Source organism: Planococcus citri, chromosome 3 (genome assembly GCF_950023065.1).
Source record: "Planococcus citri chromosome 3, ihPlaCitr1.1, whole genome shotgun sequence".
NCBI classification, from domain to species: Eukaryota; Metazoa; Arthropoda; class Insecta; order Hemiptera; family Pseudococcidae; genus Planococcus; species Planococcus citri.
In genome coordinates, this window is record NC_088679.1 from 33,650,987 (window position 1) to 33,674,950 (window position 23,964).

General features: G+C 35.7%; 1 protein-coding gene across 1 annotated transcript in view; it reads right to left on the reverse strand.

Moving 5' to 3' along the window:
• The window catches only part of Traf4 (TNF receptor associated factor 4), a 126,537-nt gene extending 124,347 nt beyond the window's left edge, over window positions 1–2,190 (reverse strand). The window contains exon 1 of the mRNA XM_065358251.1: window positions 2,148–2,190. The gene's annotated coding sequence lies outside the window, so the exon portion shown is untranslated. The remainder of the gene's footprint in view (window positions 1–2,147) is intronic.
• Window positions 2,191–23,964: the final 21,774 nt, after the last annotated feature.

Here is a 23,964-nt window from a genome sequence, read left to right on the forward strand (position 1 = left end):
ATGTACTATGTAGTAGAATAAGAAAAGCCTTTCAGTTTCTTGAAGTATTTTTTTTTTTTTTTGCAAATTGAGCATTCAAAGTGTTTTAAAAGTTTTGAATATAGAATGAAAAATCTGTTTTTTTTTTTTTTTCTTTTGTTGAAATGATTGAATAATTAAAATTTTAACCAGCTTAGCACTGTGGTAGGTAAGTAATGTACGTACAACGTATCAAAAAAATTTGAAAAACTAGTAGTTCTCTTCGAAAAAAATGAAAATTTTGCATTTTTCATATGCTCAATATGAGCATTTTTGGAATTTTTCTGTTTAATTTTCATACTTTTATTCTTTTTAAAGTTTTGAAAGCAGAATCATGAAGGGCCCGAGCGAAGCGAGGGCAAACGCTTTTCAAAATTTGGGGTTTGAAGAAGCAGAACAACTGTAATTTTGATGTGAAATTATAGTTTTTCCATCACTCACTCAGTGGCAGACTGGGTCGGTTTGGGGGCCTCCAAAGTTTTACCCTTCCCCCATATGAATCGTTCTCAGTCTGTTTTTCCCCAGGTTTGGATACTTGAATGTAAGCTGTGCGAATCATTTTTGCTTTAGTTTGTTTATTAAATTTATTATGTATGTATTTAATAGCAAAAAATGTTGAAAATAATGTAAAATTCGCGTATATGTACATTGTAATCATTTATTTACTTCGTAATTACTCGTAATTCGTCGTATTATCGAGATACATTGTATAGTTTACATTTCCGAGAAGTCAACAAATATCAATCATGACTTTGAAATATTTTCTATTCGAATATCCGATTTTCTGTTCGAATTATTACGTTTCACACTAACGTTCGCATTATGGCGATTTTATTCCGTTTTATTTTCGTGTATAAGTATATCTTTGTATTAGTGTAAATGTGTTCGAATACATTTTTTATTTCGAATTGCGCATCATATTTCATTAAAAAAGAGGCGATTTTTTGGAGGGGGGAGGACGAAGCAGAAATTTGCCATAAGAAAAAAATATCAAGTATGCCGAATTAAATGACAACTTTTTAAGATTTTGTCAATTGATATGTGTAATTCATATTTGGGCTTATGAAAAATTCTTATTTCCCTTCTGAATTTATGAAAGTTTCAAAAATGTATTTTTTTTTTTGGTTTAGAGAGGGATAGAAATTGACCCGAGCAAAGCGAGCGCGAAAGCTTTTAAAAATTTATACTTCGAGAAGTAAAAACGATGTTATTGAAAAATGTTCACTTTTTGAGCTCAAAATTTTACTTTACCGGACATTTGCCCGGTAAAGTATTGGTATGCACGCCACTGTCGACTGTATTTTCAATTAAAATAGCAAAAAACGCCGATTCGCGACTTTTCAAACAAAATTTGGAGGGGTTAGCGGGGGTCAAATCAAAAATCAATTACGCCATTCGATTCGTCATCTCAAATCGCAAATTTTGAGTGCTATCCGTTTTCGGAAAAAATTGGTATTAAATTCAAAAAACGGTGTTTTTCCCAACATGGCCCTACTTGGGGGGCCGCAGTTCCACCACAGGGGCACGTGGGGGGCTGACAATTTTTTGGGGTCATTTCAACTCAAAATCTCCAACATACTTCAATTTCAGTGAATTCGAAAACTAAAAATTTTTTACGCTCCACCCTACTGAATACAATACTTTTTAAATGAGAAGTTCTTCTTTCATTTTGAAACTTTAAAAGTTGAATGGTATTTTTTTTTTTTTTTTAAATTTTGATTTTTAAAAAGAAATGAAAACAAGCTTGAGCGAAGCAAGGGCAAAAGTTTTCAAAAATTTGTTTTGAAAAGTAAAACAAAATGTTTTTCTTTCATCATGGGGCTTCTTTTGTCGGACCCTCCAGAATGATCGAGTCCGGGGTAAACTCAAAATTGTCCTCTTTGTCCTCCTCCCTCGACAGTCCTGCTCCCCTGAGTCCAGCAATCGAACAATAATTTCCAGAAAATTACTATTATTATTTTTCTGAAAATAAAATACACATAAATTGCCCGAACGAAGCGAGGGCAAAAGCCCTCGAGCTGGTATTCTACACATTTTTTTAAAAAGTCCCCTTTCATCACAATTTTTCCGACCTCAATGCCTAATTCTCCTGAGCTAACAATAAAACAAACAAAAAAAAAGTAACTTACCACCTTCACCGGCAATGCTGGTTCCGATCGAAGTTTCTTAACCCAAATGAGATGATCTACGAAGTATTTTGGTTAATTTGGGGCACTACAAAGAGTATGCCTGTATGCTGGTTCGCCTTTTTTTTTTTTTTTTGCGAAAACGTATTTTTTATAACTCAAAAAACTATGACATTTACAAAAATTTTACAAGTCTTTTTTTGTAAAAAATGAAAAAATATTAACCATTTTTGCAAAAATCTCAAAATCTTATGCAGTAGAACCTAATAATATATATTAACAAAATAAAACAGAATATAAAAAATCCTAAAACAGCATGAAATTTTAAGATTTTTGCAAAATTGATCACATTTTTTTGTCTTTTGCAAAAAAGTACTCTTGTGCAAAAATTTTAGTGGCTACCAAAATGTGGTAGTTTTCGAGTTATAAAAAATGCTTTCGCGAAAAAATGGTGGACCAGCATACCCCCTGTTATAGGTTGATGTAACAACGTGAATTAATACACACTCGGATACACACTACTTACGAACTACCAACTCAGCATTCGGCATCTCTACACTATTCTAAAACTAAACTATTCACTACACACAACCATTCTGTTTTCTAAACACCGCCACACTTCGCAGACCACATCACATATTTACAAACATAAAAACATGTAAGTAAACATCAGCGTGAGCGAGCGCAAGAACACGGCCGTAAAGAATGTGCTGCAATTTCGTTGAAGTGAAATTTTCGTATGACGCTTAAGTTACTTACAAGGGACGTGCCCCCGGGGACATTCGCCAATTTCAACAATTCTTGCACCATTAGATAGAGGACATCGATTACAGCCTAACCACATTCTTGAAACATGAATTTTTGAAAGGTTTCTTGTCCTCGCTTCTCTCGGAGGTAAATGCCGCCAGCTCCACCCATATCAAATTTGAAGTTGAAATATGCACCAATCGTTAGTGCATCGTTAGTGCACGTAAGTGCACCAATGCATTTCGTTAGTGCACACTCCCCTCTCCCCCTGTACAAGAAACACTTGGGTGGAGCTGGGGGCATGGTAGCACCACCCATGTGGAATTTCAATTCAAAATTAATGTCAATCGTTAGTGCACACCCCCTTCCCCCTCCACCACAAATTTCCACCCCCGCAACCCCTCAAATGATATGTGGGCGTTGAAAGTTGTGTCAATCGTTAGTGCATCGTTAGTGCACTACAATGCATGTGCACATTTTCAGATTCCACTCCCCCTTCGTCACCACTGAATTAAATTGATATTTAGGTGTTTGGGTGGAGCTGGCGGAATGTTAGCACCACCCACATCAAATTTCAACTCGCAATTGATGTCAATCGTTAGTGCATCGTTAGTGCACGTAAGTGCTTCCATTCATTTCGTTAGTGCACACCCCCTTCCCCCGCCCAGGAAAAATTCCACCCCCGCGATCCCCCAAAATGGTATAATATGGGAAATGAAAACTGAAATAATCTTTAATGCATTGTTAGCGCACGCAAGTGCATCAATCAATTTCTTTGGCCCCCCCCCCCACCCATGGATTCAGCACCCCCATCATCAAGTTTACCTCAAAATTCATCCCTCACCCCCTAAAATATATTTTTTTAGAAAAATTGTCCACAACCACATCAATGATGCATTGATACATCTATACTACCAAATTTCAGCTTGTTCTGATGATTGCAACCCCACAAAAATGATTTTTTTTTTTTTACTGTTTCAGCGCGACGTTTGTTAGGTTGCGAAATAAAGCATTGTAGAGCTCATCTGTCTGTTTGATGTAATTGTACGTCTGATTATTGATTGATCTCCTTATATGGTAGTCTTTAATCCCAATGATTTTGTCTGCCCTGGATTCAAACTTATCACAGGGATCATCGTCTCTGATTTGCGGCTTGGGTCCGATGAACAGGTTTCCGGGCATCCATAAGTAAAATGCCGCCATTAACGAATAATCCGGTGGTGTAGGTGCTGCTGCTCCGTGTTTCACTTCACTGATCCGGAGATCAGTGAATCCAATAGTTGCTCCAAATACATGATACCACTGATACCAGGATATTAGTCAGGTCTCAACTGGACATCCGCTTGCTAATTCTGTCGAAAGCAATTTTATGGTTGAATATTGTTCTACAAGTCAATACAAAAAAATGTAGCTCAGATGTCCTTTTTCCCCTCTCCTATTTCCTAGGATCCACCCCCTCCCCTCAGACTTGAATATTCGTCCATCTCTTCACCTATTGGTCCTTCGAAAAAGAAGTTTGAATGAAAATCGTCTACTGAGACCCTCAAGATCAGCTGGTCAAAATTTCAACCTCCTACGTAGAGTAGATGAAATTTTTGATTTTTCAAATTTTGAAAAAAATCGAGTCCAACCACTTCCAGGGGTCCGCAGGAAGTTGAAATTGAACTCCTATAATACTTCGACTCCGTAAGAACAATTATACCATTTTCCAAATTTTTTCTTCAACTGGGTACACTGAGAGAAATTTCCGTTGTAAAAAGTACTAAAAAACATAGTAAAGCGGCCCTCTGTATGGTTTTTAGTATTTTCTACCTCAAAACATAGTAAAATTCACTGCAGAATTTAGTAGATTAGTTTACTATACTGCATAGTACGTATTACTGAAAAATGCAGTTATAAGTACTATGTACCAGGGAACTGTTTATTTCGCCGCGGACGTTTCGCCGCGGACATTTCGCCGCGGACGTTTCGCCGCAGCCGAAAAAAGGTCATTTATGAAAAAGCGATCGTTTCGCCGCCACAGTGAAACATTATGTAATGATGAAAAATTGAATTATATTTTTATAAGAATGAGAATTGTAAAATTAGGTATAAGTAAAGTAAGTAGGAAATAGGAACATTATTCACATGTTTACGAGTACAAATGAAGGGCCTGATGGAAAAAGGGTCTCCTCGGCCGGAGGCCCTTTTTCTGCACTTTGGTGATTTGAGTTCCTTGAAGTCTTAGCTACCTACGGTGTGAGTTTCAGTTCATGATCTTGTTCCTAGAGCAAGCTACATGACGTTTTATTCATATTTCATTGAATAAAACATATCAAAACTATGTTTTTCCGAGGGAGCCCTTCTTCCATCAGTCCCTTCAAATTATGGGCAATTGCCTCTAAATATTCACTGATTGAACGTCTGTCGTATTGTTGAACTATTTTCAGGATTCGCTCGTCATATTCTCTGTATTTCTTTCTTATTTTATCAGGACTGTGGCCAACTAATGCTCTTCGGAGAGCTAGATCGCGTCCTTTTTGGATTTACCTCAGAGTGGAAATGAACTTCCAAAAAGATGGATGTGCATCCAACTCATTTTGCAATCGGCGATTTGCAGCCTCAGCAAAATTTCTTGTATGAACAGCCGTGTATTACGCATCTACTTCTCATACAGTTCATTTCATGTATGAACAGATGTGTATTGTGTAATGTATCACTGTGGCGGCGAAATGATCGCTTTTTCATAAATGACCTTTTTTCGGCGGCGGCGAAACGTCCGCGGCGAAACGTCCGCGGCGAAACAAATGGTACCCTATGTACCATTGTAAGGTGTACTTACTATGATTTGTAGTGAATTTTACTATGTTTTGAGGTAGAAAATACTAAAAACCATACAGAGGGCCGCTTTACTATGTTTTTTTAGTACTTTTCATTTTCAGATTTGTATTTATTCAAGACACCATACACTAACACAGAAAGACATTACGTATTGACGAACTGATCAAGGAACAAATTTCGGTATTGAAATTCATCATAGCTCACAAAAACTTTAAGAAAAAGATTAAAACTTTACACGAAAAGCAATATATGATTAGCATAACACACAAAAACGTTGAGGAAAAGAATAGAACTACTGTATGAAAAAAATATGGTTCACTCCATACACAAGAACATTGAGAACGAGAAATAGAATTTCTCAGAAAATAAGATCAACACAGAACACAGCACACAAAAACTTTGAGAACAAAATAAACCTTTTTGGAAAAAATCAATTTACATAATAGGTACACAAGAACTTTGAAGAAAAAAATAATTGAACTTTTCGGAAAATAACACGACACCTGCGAACATTAAGAATAGAATAGGCCTACAATTTTTCAGAAAATAATATGATTAGCACAACGCAAAAGCTCCAAGAAAAAAAGGGGCTTTTTGACCAAAAAGAAATCCTTTACACGACACCCAAACACTTTAAGAAAAAGCCAATAGAACTTTTCAGAAAAAATGATTCACAAATCACACAAAAACTTCAATTTGATTTGCATAAAAAGAAGCGATGCACAAAAACATAGAATGCTATCACAAGGTGAACCTACCCAAGTGCATAGTAGTAACTATTATGTACTTTAGTACATTTTACTACATTGCATAGTACTATGTACTAAATGTTTTGTAGTATTTACTATATTGTAATTTGTACTGAACTGCTTAGTAATTTATAAGGAAGTCGATAGTACATTCTACTTTTTTTTGTCATTTTTACTAGACGATTAGTACAGATTACTCAACAACATAGTTGAATGTACTTTTTAGTTCTCTCAGTGTATTCGATTTTGCATGCTAGGCCAAATATAGACAGAAATCTTTGTATCTCAGACTCGATTTTTTTCAAAGTTTGAAAAATCGAAAATTTTATCTACCCCACATAGAGGCCTAGTGCACACCCCCTTCCCCCTCCCCCACAAATTTCCACCCCCACAGACCCTCAAATAATATGTGGGCGTTGAAAGTTGCGTCAATCGTTAGTGCGTCGTTAGTGCACTACAATGCATGTGCGCATTTTCAGCTTCCACTCCCCCTTCGTCTCCACTGAATTAAATTGATATTTAGGTGATTGGGTGGAGCTGGCGGCATGTTAGCACCACCCACATCAAATTTCAACTCGAAATTGATGTCAATCGTTAGTGCATCGTTAGTGCACGTAAGTGCATCCATTCATTTCGTTAGTGCACACCCCCTCCCCCCGGAAAAATTCCACCCCCGCGACCCCCCAAAATGGCATAATATGGGAAATGAAAACTGAAATAATCTTTAGTGCGTTAGCGCACGAAAGTGCATCAATCAATTTCTTTGGTCCCCCCCACCCATGAATTCAGCACCCCCATCATCAAGTTTACCTCAAAATTCATCCATCACCCCCTAAAATATATTTTTTTAGAAAAATTGTTCACAACCACATCAATGATGCATTGATACATCTACTCGTATACTACCAAATTTCAGCTTGTTCTGATGATTGAAACCTTTCAGACCCCTACGTGGAGTGGATGAAATTTTCAATTTTTCAAATTTTGAAAAAAATCGAGTCTGAGATACAAAGATTTCAGTCTATATGTAGCCGAGTACGAAAAATCGAATAGTGGGTACCTAATTCTCAAAAAAAAGGTCAATTTTGATGTGCATAATTTTGAAAAACAGAAATCATTTTTTTGGAAAATTTCAAGTGGGAATCATTTGTATAGGTGTCCCAGATTCCTTTTCTAGTGTTGGCCTCAATTCAATCCCTCCCCCTGTGGACCCTGACCCCTCCCCCTAAAACGGCGATAATTAGGATTCGACCCTCATCGATGTGTGATATGTCGATCGATATGTTTTCGAGGTCGTAGAATTTGAATCTAGAGTTATTTTTTACGTAGAGGTGGAGGGTGAGGCGTGGGGAGGGGGGAAATGTCAAATTTTGCTTATATGTATTATCGTGTAATATGCCGATTCATGTTTTTCAGGCCGCAGAGTTCGAATCTGGGCTTATTTTTTTGGTAGGGGTAGAGGTGAGGCGTGGGGAGATAGAAAATGTCAGATTTTGCTTGTATTATCGTGTAATACTATGTCAACTAGCGCGATAAAAGTACAGCTGTCTGAAATTTGGCCAAGTCGAAGGACAAATGGGCGCTGGACAAGCCGAAGGACAATCTCAACGTTTTTTCGTTTCTAGCCTTACCTACTGGACATTATTCGATTTTTAACACGTAATAAATGTGTACTTATCATGTAGAATAACTTCCCTTTCTCAATTATCGTTTTTGGCGGGTTCATCAGGGTGAATAAAAAGGCAAGCCGAAGGACACAGATTTTGCGAAATATCAAAACTTCACAGATAAGTACGATCTGAACGAGCCATTTGCGTATGTTTTGAAAATAACATTGCGGGGTAACATTTCTATGAGAACAGTGAACCCGTGCAGCCACTCACCAGAAAAAAATGTTGGATTGGGAAGCTACCAAAAATAATTGAAAATTGCTCTAAAATTTTCGCAAAAAGTGTGTGACAAGTTTTCAAATGTGAAATGTGAGCTTCCTATGGACTTATTGCAATTGCAATTTGAACAATAATGGACCTTCGTGTTCTATGATAATGACTAATGAGAATGTGTCAATTTTTCCCAAAAAAAAAATGAAGTTCATGACACTTTATAACATTCATTTTCAAAAACATGGCGTGTGACAGCCAAGTCGAAGGACATTTGGGGTATAAAATCGAATGTACACCAATGAAAGGAGGGGCTAAAAATCTCAATAGCATATATGAAATGTGTGGAGGATGATCCTTGAATGGACCAAAAAAAAAAAAAATCATGCTAAAACCATTGAGAAATTTGCCATGTACACGATTTTTACCTTTTTTTGAGAATTACACAGTTGAAGAACAAATTTTAAAATTGGTGTTATTGTTCCTAATGGGTCGAAGTATCATACGAGTTCAATTTCAACTTCCTGCGGACCCCTGGTGGGGAAAGGGGGGTCTACATTTTTGAGTACCCCTTAAAAGAGGGGTTAAAATTGGAATTTTTGGCTCGAATAAAATCGAATCGTCTCCTGAGACCCTCAAGAACAAGTTGTCAAAATTTCAGACCTCTATGTGGGGTAGATAAAATTTTCGATTTTTCAAATTTTGAAAAAAATCGAGTCTGAGATACAAAGATTTCTGTCTATATTTGGCCTAGCATGCAAAATCGAATACCCAGTTGAAGAAAAAATTTGGAAAATGGTATAATTGTTCTTACGGGGTCGAAGTATTATAGGAGTTCAATTTCAACTTCCTGCGGACCCCTGGAAGTGGTTGGACTCGATTTTTTCAAAATTTGAAAAATCAAAAATTTCATCTACTCTACGTATGAGGCTGAAATTTTGACCAGCTGATCTTGAGGGTCTCAGTAGACGATTTTCATTCAAACTTCATTTTCGAAGGACCAATAGGTGAAGAGATGGACGAATATTCAAGTCTGAGGGGAGGGGGTGGATCCTAGGAAATAGGGGAGGGGAAAAAGGACATCTGAGCTACATTTTTTTGTATTGACTTGTAGAACAAAATTCAATCATAAAATTGCTTTCGACAGAATTAGCGAGCGGATGTCCAGTTGAGACCTGACTAATATCCTGGTATCGTGTATGAGCTCTACAATGCTTTATTTCGCGACCTAACAAACGTCGCGCTGAAACAGTAAAAAAAAAAAAATCATTTTGTGGGGTTGCAATCATCAGAACAAGCTGAAATTTTGTAGTATATGATGTATCAATGCATCATTGATGTGGTTGTGGACAATTTTTCTAAAAAAATATATTTTAGGGGGTGAGGGATGAATTTTGAGGTAAACTTGATGATGGGGGTGCTGAATCCATGGGTGGGGGGGGGACCAAAGAAATTGATTGATGCACTTGCGTGCACTAACAATGCATTAAAGATTATTTCAGTTTTCATTTCCCATATTATGCCATTTTGGGGGGTCGCGGGGGTGGAATTTTTCCGGGGGGAGGGGGTGTGCACTAACGAAATGAATGGATGCACTTACGTGCACTAACGATTGACATCAATTTCGAGTTGAAATTTGATGTGGGTGGTGCTAACATGCCGCCAGCTCCACCCAAACACCTAAATATCAATTTAATTCAGTGGGGACGAAGGGGGAGTGGAATCTGAAAATGTGCACATGCATTGTAGGGCACTAACGATGCACTAACGATTGACGCAACTTTCAACGCCCACATATTATTTGAGGGGCTGCGGGGGTGGAAATTTGTGGGGGAGGGGGAAGGGGGTTTGCACTAACGAAATAAATGGATGCACTTACGTGCACTAACGATTGACATTAATTTTGAGTTGAAATTCCACATGGGTGGTGCTATCATGCCCCCAGCTCCACCCAAGTGTTTCTTGTACAGGGGGAGAGGGGAGTGTGCACTAACGAAATGCATTGGTGCACTTACATGCACTAACGATGCACTAACGATTGGTGCATATTTCAACTTCAAATTCGATATGGGTGGAGCTGGCGGCATTTACCTTTCACTCGGGCTCGTTTGCTTTTTTTTTACCGACTTTTCTTAAAATAAGTGGAGTACTGTATTTGTTGCGATGGTGGAAGTTGGGTCGGGGAGTGACGTTTTTTTACGTTTTGAGGGTCTGTGATCACGATACGACAATTCCCGAAAATTCAGGTTTCCTTATATAAGGTTTATATATATACCTATACTGTCTTAGAGTACCTACATTGCGAGATCCGGCCAAAAAAAATCGAAAAATGCTAAAAACTCAAATAATAACCCTGGAACTTCGTTAGAAAGCATGTTCCAGTGTGTAAACAGTGCCTTTCTATGCATTGCCGCCATCAATTTCGCGATCCGCATAAACCGAGATCCACCAATGGCCTAAACCTGATTTGGGGGTGGATTGGGTGGATCTCGCAAGATGCGTCGTTTATCTATTTTCAAAAATTGTATATAAGTATATGAATAGTAGGTAAAACGAGATCCGGCTGAAAATGTGTGTACAGCGTCCTCCAGATCTCACGAGTACCATGCAGGGCTGCATTTAGCCAATCGCATTGGCTAAGCTAAAGGCTAAAGCTAAAAAAAATTTTCATTAGCTAAAAGCTAAAGCTAATGGCTAACAACTTCTGATTGGCTAGCTAACGTTTAGCTAATGGCTAATTTTTTTAAAATGAAGTTGTACCTCAAAACACTCGTTGAAAAAAGACCAATTACATGGTACTCCCAGAAATTGTTTATTGACATATTAATCATATGTAAAAAGGAGTAAAAAGTAAAAAAAAAAAAAAAATTACTCAAAATCAGGTTTAAAAATCAAATTTACATAAAATTAAGAGTCTAATAGGAGCAGAAATCAGCCAGCCATGGAAATGATAAATGATTGGCTAAAAGCTAGCTACTAGCTAATGCTTCGGAGAGTTAGCCAGCTAATGGCTAAAGCTAAAAAAGCATTGGCTACCCTCGGCTAACGGCTAATGGCTAAAAGCTAAGGGCTAGCTAAGCAGCCCTGGTACCATGGCATATGAGAGAACTTGCGAGATCCGGCAAATGGATCTCAGGATCTCGCAATGTCGGATTTTATATAAAACGGATCCCGTAATGTATGGTTTTTACATGTATATATACATATTCTAGGGGGCAATCTCGTAACCTTTTTCTTGATTAACCAGCGAACTCATAACGTTTTGGCAAACTCGTAACCTTTTTAGGACGTGACTTTGCGATGAGGTGCCATATGAATCTACAAGGTGTGGGGAGTCTACTGACAAAGTTTGAGCAGGGACGTGAGATTGCTGTTTATACAATTTCACTTTTGACTCAATTTTCAAATGACTACATAGCCTAATTAATAAGTATGAAGTAATGAGGAAAAGGTGTTTTTATTGCCAAGAATCATTTTTTACGTTTTTTACGTTCTTTTTGGTGATTTTGGTGGTTGGAGATGTCCTCGTTCACATGGCGTGGTCAAAAATCGTCTAAAATGAATTTTTGACTGCTCAATTTTAATGTAGAGTTGATTATACAGGTCCGAATTCGTGTTTTTCAACCTAAACATCGATTTTATGGGAAAAGTATGCATCCTAGGAAAAAAATGCCAGGAAGGAAATTGTAGAGAATAAAATTTCCTTTCTGCTCAGAGCTGGTTATTTTTCTGTAGGATGCTTTGTTAAAAAGGTATTTGCGAAAAACAGAGACGTATGAGACTTTAAAAAAAAAGCTTTCTTGAAAAATAGATGTTTCAGCAATGAGACACTTTCCACAGGTCACTAAAAAATCAAGTTTACGAATATAACGCGGCCTAACATCGAGTAGGGTCACGGGTGGTTAGTTGTCAATAATTGTTAGTTGTCAAATTGCGTTTTTAAAAGGATACATGAACGCTATCTCCACAAAACCTTCATAATAACTTCATGCTATACCTACTAATGTTCCAACATGCAAAATTGGCTACATAGCTTTTTATTTGGGGATACAGTTTTGAAAAAAGTGATTTTACAGGTGCGAAGTTACACACGTTAAATTGGAACTTTTCGTTTTTAAACATCAAAAATATGTCAAAAGTAAATAAATTATACATCAATTTAAAGGAAATTTTATCACGGATTCAGTAATCACATGTTCAATTACAAAAAATTTTGAAATGAATAAAATTTTTTGGTACAAAGATGAAAAACGAGAAGTTGTTAGTTGTCAAAAAAGGGAATATTGTTAGTTGTCAATGAGATAGTTTACCAAAATATGCATCAAAGTGGGAAAATATTTTTAGAAAATTATCTGTTGCATCATTGAATCATTTTTTTTCTGCCTTTCATTCTATAAAACGAATAAAACGTTGCATTGATCGATTTACCTACGCAAAAAAAAAATTCAAAGAATGACCAGTCAATTTTTAAGTCGTTTATGGATATTTTTTCAAGTTTTTGAGTTTATCTAAAAGTTTAGTCCTTCTCACGTGTTATCTTTTTGAAAATTTTCGAAAATTGAATTGTAAGTTTTTTTAAAATCAATAGTGAATGCGTGTTTGACAACTTACAACAGGGGTGGTTGTTAGTTGTCACAAAAAAGTATCTCACTAAATCCACCATTAACTATTCATCACATGAACCAAAATTCAATTTAAAAAAAAGAAAACATGCGCAAAGAATCAAGCTTTCAAATGAGCCCAAAACCGCAAAAAAAATATTCATAAATGGCTTCAGAAACTTCAAAAAACTTTTTTTTTGACAAGTAACCACCCGTGACCCTACTATCAGGCCTATGGGGTGACGCGTCGAGCGCATGCAGAGCAACGAAGTTATAGAGGGGTCTTGAGATTGCTGTTTATACAAAACGTTACGAGTTTGCCTGTATGCGGCTATATATATAGCCGCATACAGGTAAACTGATAGTATTGTATAAAATACAAACTCACGTCCCATCTGTAACTTGAGTCCGTCGGAATCTCACGACTGCAACCCGTGAACAGACTACAAAACAGTGACCGCGGCACGCTACCGTTAGGCGGCGTTTACACGGCGAAGTGGTTGGTACCTACGCGATGGATTTTAAAGACTATTTTAATGTACTTACGCATCTGTTCCAAGTGTAATTGGAGCATTAATATAGCGATCATTCGCGCGGATATTTATTCACATTATTTACACATCATTTTCAATAACATTTAAAGGGTTATTTAGAAAATTATGGCTAATTTTGAATATTATTCTAGGAAGAGTGGGTGTCTATTTTGAACTGTTATAAGTGTATAACACATACATTAAACTTTAACACGCAACATCTTTTGACCTAGATCGACGACCCTATGTTTTTATGGCATTATTTTGTACAGAATTTTATCAGCTTTCCGATAATATAAAAAATTTTTAAATCCTCAAAACTCTTGATGGAGAAAATTGCGAATTTACGAGCTGAAACAGGTAGCTTACTTCAGGTCACTTTTTTGTCAACATAAGACTTTGACTCGCTCTAACTTTTGATCAAGATCGACAACCCATACATATTATGGCATCATTTTGTGCAGATTTTCATCAGCTTTCCAGTGGTATAAAATTTTTTGAAATCCTCATGAGTTTTCATCGAGAAAAAGTGCATTTTTCCGAGACGAAAATGGCGATTTTGGGCTATTTTGAACTTTGACCCCTCAGAACTTTTAAACAAGATCGACGACCCATACATTTTATCGCGTCATTTGGTGCAGATTTTTATGAGCTTTCCAATGATGTAATATTTTTTGAAATCCTCATTTTTTTCATCGAGTAAATTGCATTTTTGCGACATGAAAAAGTACAAAAACAGGCAAAATAGCATTTATTTTGAGAAAAAAAATGAAAAAAATCAATTTTTAAAAATACAGTGCAGTAGAAATTTTTGAGCCCTACAAGATGACACAAAAATCAGAAAAATTCATTGGATAGTTCAAAACTTCAAACGTGAATGCGATTTTGCTCTTCCAGCGCTTTGATTTTTCCCAAAAATTACAACTCCAAATTGGTAGCTTGATTTGGTCACTTTTTTGTCAACCATAGACTTTGACTCGCCGTAGCTTTTGATCTAGATCGACGACCCTATGTTTTTATGGCGTCAATCTGTGCAGAAATTTATCCTCTTTCCAGTGGTATGAAATTTTTTGAAATCCTCACAATTTTTCATCACGTAAAGTGCATTTTTCCGAGACGAAAATGGCGATTTTGGGCTTTTTTGAACTTTGACGCTTCAGAACTTTTAAAATAGATCGGCGACCGCAACATTTCATGGCGTCATTTTGTCCAGAATTTTATCAGCTTTCCAATGATGTATAATTTTTGTAAATCCTCATAGGTTTTCATCGGGTAAATTGCATTTTTGCGAGATGAAAAAGTATAAAAATAGGCAAAATAGCATTTATTTTGAAAGAAAAATTGATAAAATTGATTTTTGAAAGTACTGCCCAGTAGAAATTTTTGAGCCCTACAACATGATGCCAAAATCAGAAAAATTCATTTGATAGTTCGAACGTGAATGCGATTTTGCCATTCCAGCGCTTTAAATTAACCCAAAAATTACAACTTTGATAGTGGTAGCTTGAATTGGTCACTTTTTTGTCAACCATATACTTTGATTCGCCGTAGCTTTTAAACAAGATCGACGACCCCATGTTTTTATGGCATCATTTTGTGCAGATTTTCATCAGCTTTCCAGTGGTATACAATTTTTTGAAATCCTCATAAGTTTTCATCGAGTAAAGTGCATTTTTCCGAGACGAAAATGGCGATTTTGAGCTATTTTGAACTTTGACCCCTCAGAACTTTTAAACCACATCGGGGACCTAAACATTTTATGGTGTCATATTGTGCAGGATTTTATGGGCTTTCTAATGATATGACATTTTTTGAAATCCTCATAGTTTTTCATCGAGTAAATTGCATTTTTGCGAGATGAAAAAGTATAAAAATGGGCAAAATAGCATTTATTTTGGAAAAAAATGAATAAAATCAATTTTTGAAAGTACTACCAAGTAGAAATTTTTGTGTCCAACAAAATAATACCAAAATCAGAAAAATTCATTCGATAGTTCGAACGTGAATGCGATTTTGCCATTCTAGCGCTTTAAATTATCCCAAAAATTGCATCATGAAAAATGGTAGCTCAAATTGGTCACTTTTTTGTCAACCATAGACTTTGATTCGCCATAACTTTTGACCTAGATCGACGACCCTATGTTTTTATGGCGTCATTTTGTGCAGAAATTTATCCTCTTTCCAATGATATCAAATTTTTTGAAATCCTCGAAATTTTTCATCGAGTAAATAGCAATTTTTCGAGTTGAAAAAGGCGATTTTGGGCTATTTTGAACTTTGACACCTCAGAACTTTTGAACAAGATCGATAAGCCCAACATTTTATGGTGTCATATTGTGCAGGGTTTTATGGGCTTTCCAATGATACAAAATATATTGAAATCCTCATAGTTTTTCATCGAGTAAATTGCATTTTTGCGAGATGAAAAAGTATAAAAATGGGCAAAATAGCATTTATTTTGGAAAAAAATGAATAAAATCAATTTTTAAAAGTACTGCCCAGTAGAAATTTTTGAGCTCTACAAAATGATACCAAAAACAGACAAATTCAGTTGATAGTTCGAATGTGAATGCGATTTTTCTATTCAAGCGCTTTGATTTTTCCCAAAAATTACATCATAAAATTGGTAGCTTGAATTAGTCACTTTTTTGTCAACCATAGACTTTGATTCGCCGTAACTTTTGAAGCAGATTGACAACCCCATGATTTTATGACATCATTTTGTGCAGAATCTTATCAGCTTTCCAATGATATAAAATTTTTACAAATCCTCGGAATTTTTCATCAAGAAATTTGCAATTTTTCAAGAAGAAAACTGTGATTATGGACCATTTTGAACTAATAGCCCATAATCACAGTTTTCTTCTCGAAAAATTTCAAGGATTTGCAAAAATTAGAATGTATTTTATTTAAAATTTCCAACAGAACAATAATAAGAATACATATAAGAAAATCTAGCTGTAAAAAAGCGAAAAATAACAAGACTTGTCAAAAGGAGAAATACGTAGCGCTTTGTTTGACCCCCCCCCCTGCTGAGTGTCATTTCCAGTATAGATTCGCTCGCATTCTGCATTCAGTGCACAATGGTTGAATGCACTATCATTAAACTTCTCAAACGAATTGATAATTTTTCATTGCGCAGTTCACATTTGAATAAAACGTTTGGTATTTATTTCCAGTTCCTTTATTTTTTATTCCAAGAACTGAACTACATACATACACATACAACTACGAGTATCTGTTATTTTGGACTCTTGATTAATGTATATTTTCATCGACTAAAAACGCATTTACCCAACAACACATAATTGTTTACTTTTATTCAAATATCAGGAAATGAATTATCCTTGCAAAAAATTCATGTTTCTCAATTTTCGTCAAACCTTGGTATCATTGTGTATTTCAACTAGATAGTCGAGGTACTTTCAAAAATGAATTTCACCCAATTTTATTCAACTAACAAGAGAACCTCTTGAGGTGTCCGCCTCCGTTTTGAACGGAACCGCGATTTTTGGAAATAGCATGTTCTAAAACCCCCAAATCCAAATTTTCAACTGCCCAAGTTCATTTTTCGATTTTTGGCGAATTTTTGAAAAAATCCAAAATTGACTATTTTGGTGATTTAGGCTTTTTTTAAATAAAGTACGTACTTGATCAGTAAAAATAAGTCCTAAAACTGATATTAACCCCCCAAATCCAAATTTTGCCATTTCCAGCCATTTTGGGGGCTCCAGCGCGATTTTTCAATTTCTCCAGAATTTTGAATTTGCTCCAGAAGGCGTGAATACGAAGTTGGGCAGCTAAAAATCGAGTTGTGTGATATACTCGATCTGTTTAACGAATTTATCCACATTTGAGTCGATTCTGGAGCGGACACCTCAAGAGTGGTTTTTTGACCAGTTTTTTATCAAAATGAATACCTATTCAAAAATCAAAAATTTCCCATTTGCGTGAAAATTTTCGAAATTTGCGCAAATCGCAGTATTATTTCGTCATGAACTAACCCCACGAGAGCGAATTTCGCCATTTCCAGCCTTTCTTGTGCCTCCTTTTAATTTTGGATTATTTTTATTATGAAAAAAGCTGGTCCAAAACCACTTTTGAGGTGTCCCTTCCAAAATCGACTCAAATGTGGATAAACTTGATAAACAGATCGAGTATAACACACAACTCGATTTTTAGCTGCCCAACTTCATATTCACGCCTTCTGGAGCAAATTGAAGATTCTGGAGAAATTGAAAAATAGCGCTGGAGGCTCCAGAATGGCTGGAAATGGCGAAATTTGGATTTGAGGTGTTAATATCAGTTTTAGGACTTATTTTGAACATTTTTACTGATCAAGTACGTACTTTTAAAAAAAAAGCCTAAATCACCAATACTATAGTCAATTTTGAATTTTAAAAAATTTGCCAAAAATCGAAAAATGAACTTGGGCAGCTGAAAATTTGGGTTTGGGGGTTTTAGAACATGCTCTTTCCAAACATCGCGGTCCCGTTCAAATTGGAGGCGTACACCTCAAGAGGTTCCCTTGTAAGTACTAATCAACTCTTCTATTGTATGCACATACTTCCATTTATGGAGAAAAATGCGTACCTACACAAAATTTTTCCTCAATGAACTTTTAGCTTGTAAATTGCAATCTTCACCCAGAAGAATTTTGAGGATTTCGAAAAATTTGAAAAATTTGAAAAATTGAAGCCCTGGAATGGAAAAATTATATTTATAAACAAGCTACCCGACAAATTTTTCAGTTTTTGGTATCATTTTGTAGAGCTCAAAAATTTCTACTGGGCAGTACTTTTAAAAATTGATTTTTTTCATTTTTTTCTCAAAATAAATGCTATTTTGCATATTTTTATACTTTTTCATGTCGCCAAAATGCAATTTACTCGATGAAAAACTATGAGGATTTCAAAAAATTACATATCATTAGAAAGCTGATAAAATTCTGGACAAAATGACGCCATGAAATGTTGGGGTCGTCGATCTATTTTAAAAGTTCTGAGGGGTCAAAGTTCAAAAAAGCCCAAAATCATAGTTTTTATCTCAAAAAATTGCTATTTACTAGATGAAAAATTGTGAGGATTTCAAAAAATTTTATACAACTGGAAAGCTAATAAAAATCTGCACAAAATGATGCCATAAAATGTATGGGTCGTCGATCTTGATCAAAAGTTATGGCGAATCGAAGTCTATGGCTGACAAAAAAGTGACCAAATCAAGCTATTTTTCCCCAAAATAAATGCTATTTTACCTCTTTTCATGCTTTTTCATCTCACGAAAACGCAATTTACTCGATGAAAAACAATGAGGATTTCAAAAAATATTACATCATTGGAAAGCCCATAAAAATCTGCACAAAATGACACTATAAAATGTTTGGGTTGTCGATCTTGTTTAAAAGTTCTGAGGGGTCAAAGTTCAAAATAGCCCAAAAACACTGATTTTATTTCGAAAAATTGCTATTTACTCGATGAAAAATTGTGAGGATTTCAAAAAATTTTACACCACTGGAAAGCTGATGAAAATCTGCACAAAATGATGCCATAATATGTATGGGTTGTCGATCTCGATCAAAAGTTAGAGCGAGTCGAAGTCTGTGGTTGACAAAAAAGTGACCAATTCAAGCTACCAATATCATGATGCAATTTTTGGAAAGATTTAAAGCGCTGGAATGGCAAAATCGCATTCACGTTCATACTATCGAATGAATTTTTTAGATTTTGGTATCATTGTGTGGGGCTCAAAAATTTCTACTTGGCAGTACTTTCAAAAATTGATTTTATTCATTTTTTTTCCAAAATAAATGCTATTTTGCCCATTTTTATACTTTTTCATCTAGCAAAAATGCAATTTACTCGATGAAAAACTATGAGGATTTCAAAAAATTTTATATCATTGGAAAGCCCATAAAATCCTGCACAATATGACACCATAAAATGTTGGGTTTATCGATCTTGTTCAAAAGTTCTGAGGGGTCAAAGTTCAAAATAGCTCAAAATCGCCATTTTCGTCTCGGAAAATGCACTTTACTCGATGAAAACTTATGAGGATTTCAAAAAATTGTATACCACTGGAAAGCTGATGAAAATCTGCACAAAATGATGCCATAAAAACATGGGGTCGTCGATCTTGTTTAAAAGCTACGGCGAATCAAAGTCTATGGTTGACAAAAAAGTGACCAATTCAAGCTACCACTATCAAAGTTGTAATTTTTGGGTTAATTTAAAGCGCTGGAATGGCAAAATCGCATTCACGTTCGAACTATCGAATGAATTTTTCTGATTTTGGCATCATGTTGTAGGGCACAAAAATTTCTACTGGGCAGTACTTTCAAAAATCGATTTTATCAATTTTTTTTCAAAATAAATGCTATTTTGCCTATTTTTATACTTTTTCATCTCGCAAAAATGCAATTTACTCGATGAAAAACTATGAGGATTTCAAAAAATGTTATATCATTGGAAAGCTGATGAAAATCTGCACGAAATGATGCCATAAAAACATGGGGTCGTCGATCTTGTTTAAAAGCTACGGCGAATCAAAGTCTATGGTTGACAAAACAGTGACCCAAATCAAGCTACCTTTATCAGCTCGTTAAATCGTAAATTTCGCCATGAAGAATTTTGCGGACTTCAAAAAAATGTATACCATTGGAAAGAGGATAAAAATCTCTACAAAATGGTACCATAAAATGATGGGGTCCTCGATCTGGATAAAAAGATGTGGCGCGTTATATTTTAATGTATGAGTTATAAACTTATAAAAGTTCAAAATAGACACTCACTCTTCCTAGAATAATAATCAAAATTAGCCATATTTTATTTTCTAAATAACCCTTTAAATGTTATTGAAAATGATTGGTAAATAATGTGAATAAATATCCGCGCGAATGATCGCTATATTAATGCTCCATTGCTTAATACACTTGGAACAGATGCGTAAGTACATTAAAATAGTCTTTAAAATCAAAATCTATCGCGTAGGTACCAACCACTTCGCCGTGTAAACGCCGCCTAACGGTAGCGTGCCGCGGTCACTGTTTTGTAGTCTTTTTAGAGGTTGCAGTCGTGAGATTCCGACGGACTCTCTGTAACTTCGTTACTGTGCATACGCTCGACGCGTCACTCCATAGGCCTGATAGTACTCGATGTTAGGCCGCGTTATATTCGTTAACTTGATTTTTGGGGGCCCTGTGGAAAAGTTGCTCATTGCCGAAACATCAATTTTTCAGGAAAGCTTTTTTTTTCAAGTCCTATGTATCCATGTTTTTCGCAAATACTGTTTGAACAAAGCATCCTACAAAAAAATAACCAGCTCTAAGCAGAAAGGAAATTTTATGCTCTACAATTTCCCTCATTGTATTTTTTTCTTAGAATGCATACTTTCCCCGTAAAATCAATGTTAATGTTGAAAAACACGAAAATTCGGACCTGTATAATCAGCTCTAAATTAAAATTGAGCAGTCAAAAATTCATTTTAGGCGATTTTTGACTACGCGACGTAAAAGAGGAGACCTTCAACCACCAGAATCACCAAACAGAACTTAAAAAATGATTCTTGGCATCCTTGGCAATAAACACCTTTTCCTCATGTCCTAGTACATAATAATTAGGCTACCCACTTGACAATAGATTCGCTGATAAAAAAAAGCCAGTGAAAAAGCCGGCTCAAATATGACAGTAAATTTGCCATTAAAAAAACGCCGGGAAAAAATCGGCTGCTGTTTAAATACCTAATGCATTAAATCGCTGAATAAAAACCTGAAATCTACAAAAAATTTCCAGCCCAAGCGGGGATCGAACCCACGACTGCCGCTTGACAATCATATGCTCTAACCACGCAGCTATCGTTGCAAGGTGGATATTGTTGTTTTCAAGCGGTATACATGTACCACACTTCGTACTTTTATTCAATTTTTTAAAAAGAAGTTGTGAATACCCATTGCGCATGTGCACTATAATCGGTGAATAAAAAACAGCTGACTTGTGAGAACCGGCAGTTCGGCAAATAAAAAATTCTGCCATTCGCTGGTCAAAAACGGCTGTTTAAATGGCTGTTTTTATAAAAAGTAGCTTTTTCTAACCGGCGTTTTTTCTATGGCAAATTTACTGTCATTTTTGCGCGCCTATTAAACGGCAAATTTACAAAAATCAACCGGCATTTCGGCTTAACCGGCAAATCTCTTGTCAAGTGGGCCCACTTGACAATAAATTCGCCGATAAAAAAAGCCAGTGAAAAAGCCGGCTCAAATATGACAGTAAATTTGCCATTAAAAAAACACCAGGAAAAAATAGGCTGCTTTTTAAATACCTAATGCATTAAATCGCTGAATAAAAACCTGAAATCTACAAAAAATTTCCAGCCCAAGTGGGGATCGAACCCAGGACTCCTGCTTGACAATCCAATGCTCTAACCCCTCAGCTATCATTGCAAGGTGAATATTTCTGTTTTCAAGCGGTATACATGTACTTACCGCACTTCGTACTTTTATTCAATTTTTTAAAAAGAAGTTGTGAATACCCATTGCGCATGTGCACTATAATCGGTTAATAAAAAACAGCTGATTTGTGAGAACCGGCAGTTCGGCAAATAAAAAATTCTGCCATTCGCTGGTCAAAAACGGCTGTTTAAATGGCTGTTTTTATAAAAAGTAGCTTTTTCTAACCGGCGTTATTTATACGACAAATTTACTGTCATTTTTGCGCGCCTATTAAATGGCAAATTTACAAAAATCAACCGGCATTTCGGCTTAACCGGAAAATCTCTTGTCAAGTGGGCAACTCGAAATCAAAATTGAGCAGTCAAAAATTCATTTTAGACGATTTTTGACTACACCATGTGAAAGAGGAGATCTTCAACCACCAAAATCATCAAAAAGAACGTAAAAAATGTAAAAAATGATTCTTGGCAATAAACACCTTTTCCTCATATCTTCATACTTATTAATTAGGCTTTGTACTCATTTGAAAATTGAGTCAAAAGTGAAATTGTATAAACAGCAATCTCACGTCCCTGCTCAAACTTTGCCAGTAGACTCCCCACACCTTGTAGATTCATATAGCACCTCATCGCAAAGTCACGTCCTAAAAAGGTTACGAGTTTGCCAAAACGTTATGAGTTTGCTGGTTAATCAAGAAAAATGTTACGAGATTGCCCCCTAGAATATGTATATATGTATAGATTTAAACTTAAGTCATTGTGGTGCCCGTTTTAAGTATACATAGTCATTGTGGTGCCCGGTTTTGGGCTTGTGGCGCCCAAACCGGGCACCACAAGGTCTTTTTATATAAAACGATGCAGAATCAAGTGAAATGCACTCTAAGGTGAAAAAAAATTTTTTGAGGCAGGCTGGCAGGCACCACAAGCACCAAGTTTATGTATTGGGCACCTCTATGACTAACTATGATGAAAAATCCAAACTGCACCAAAACACCTTTATCATACATATATATGTGATCCTCTATGTACGCGGGCACCACAATTACCATAAAAGACCCTGGCACCACAAGGTACCAGGTACGTGTATTCATATATCAATTTATGTATAAATTTGTGTCACGCTGAACTCGAAAGCTCCGAACTTTAAGTCGAAACTGATGATGGCAAAATATTGCTTTGATACCGAACTAGAAAAATTTTTAATTTGGTTGAAATCGATTCAGCCGTTTACGAGTTATGAACGTTTAAGTGTGTTTCAACGTTATGGATAAGCAGAAATTTGTGTAAACCCTTATATCTCGCAAACGGCTCACCCCCAACAAACAGATGGGGTGGTTAGGGTGTGTAGGTTGCAGATTGGTGCGCCGGAGGTCGGGTGTTCGGATCCCGCGCGAGTCAAGAGGAGAAAATTTTTTGTTGATTTTTTTGTTAATTTTATCCGTCCAAAATTTTTTTGCCACAAAAAATCAAAATTTTCAAAAATTTCTAGTGTAATTTTTATTTCAACAAAAAACATTAAGTTTTTGGTAAATAGCCAATAAATTTTGATAATTTTTTTTTTTTTTTTTTTGTTAATTAATAGTAATTTTTAGTAAATAAAATGATTAGTTATTTTTGGTGAATTTCTTGTAAATTAAAGTTGGTCGAAAATTTTGTTAAATTGCTTGGGTAATTTTTGGTAAATTGGTAAAAGCCTTTGGCAGTAAATTACTGGGGTAATTAAAATTCGGTAAAAAATTGGTAAATTAGTGAGGAAATGTCTGGTAAATTACTGAGGTGAATGTTGGCAAATTGCTGGGGTAATTTTTGGTAAAATGGAAAATTGGTAAATTAGTGGGTAATGTCTGGTAAATTACTGAGGTAAATGTTAGTAAATTGTAGGGGTAATTTTTGGTAAATTCGTGAATTTTGGTAAATTGGTAAATTTTGGTAAATTGGTAAATTTTGGTAAATTGGTAAATTTTGGTAAATTGGTAAATTTTGGTAAATTGGTAAATTTTGGTAAATTGGTAAATTTTGGTAAATTGGTAAATTTTGGTAAATCGGTA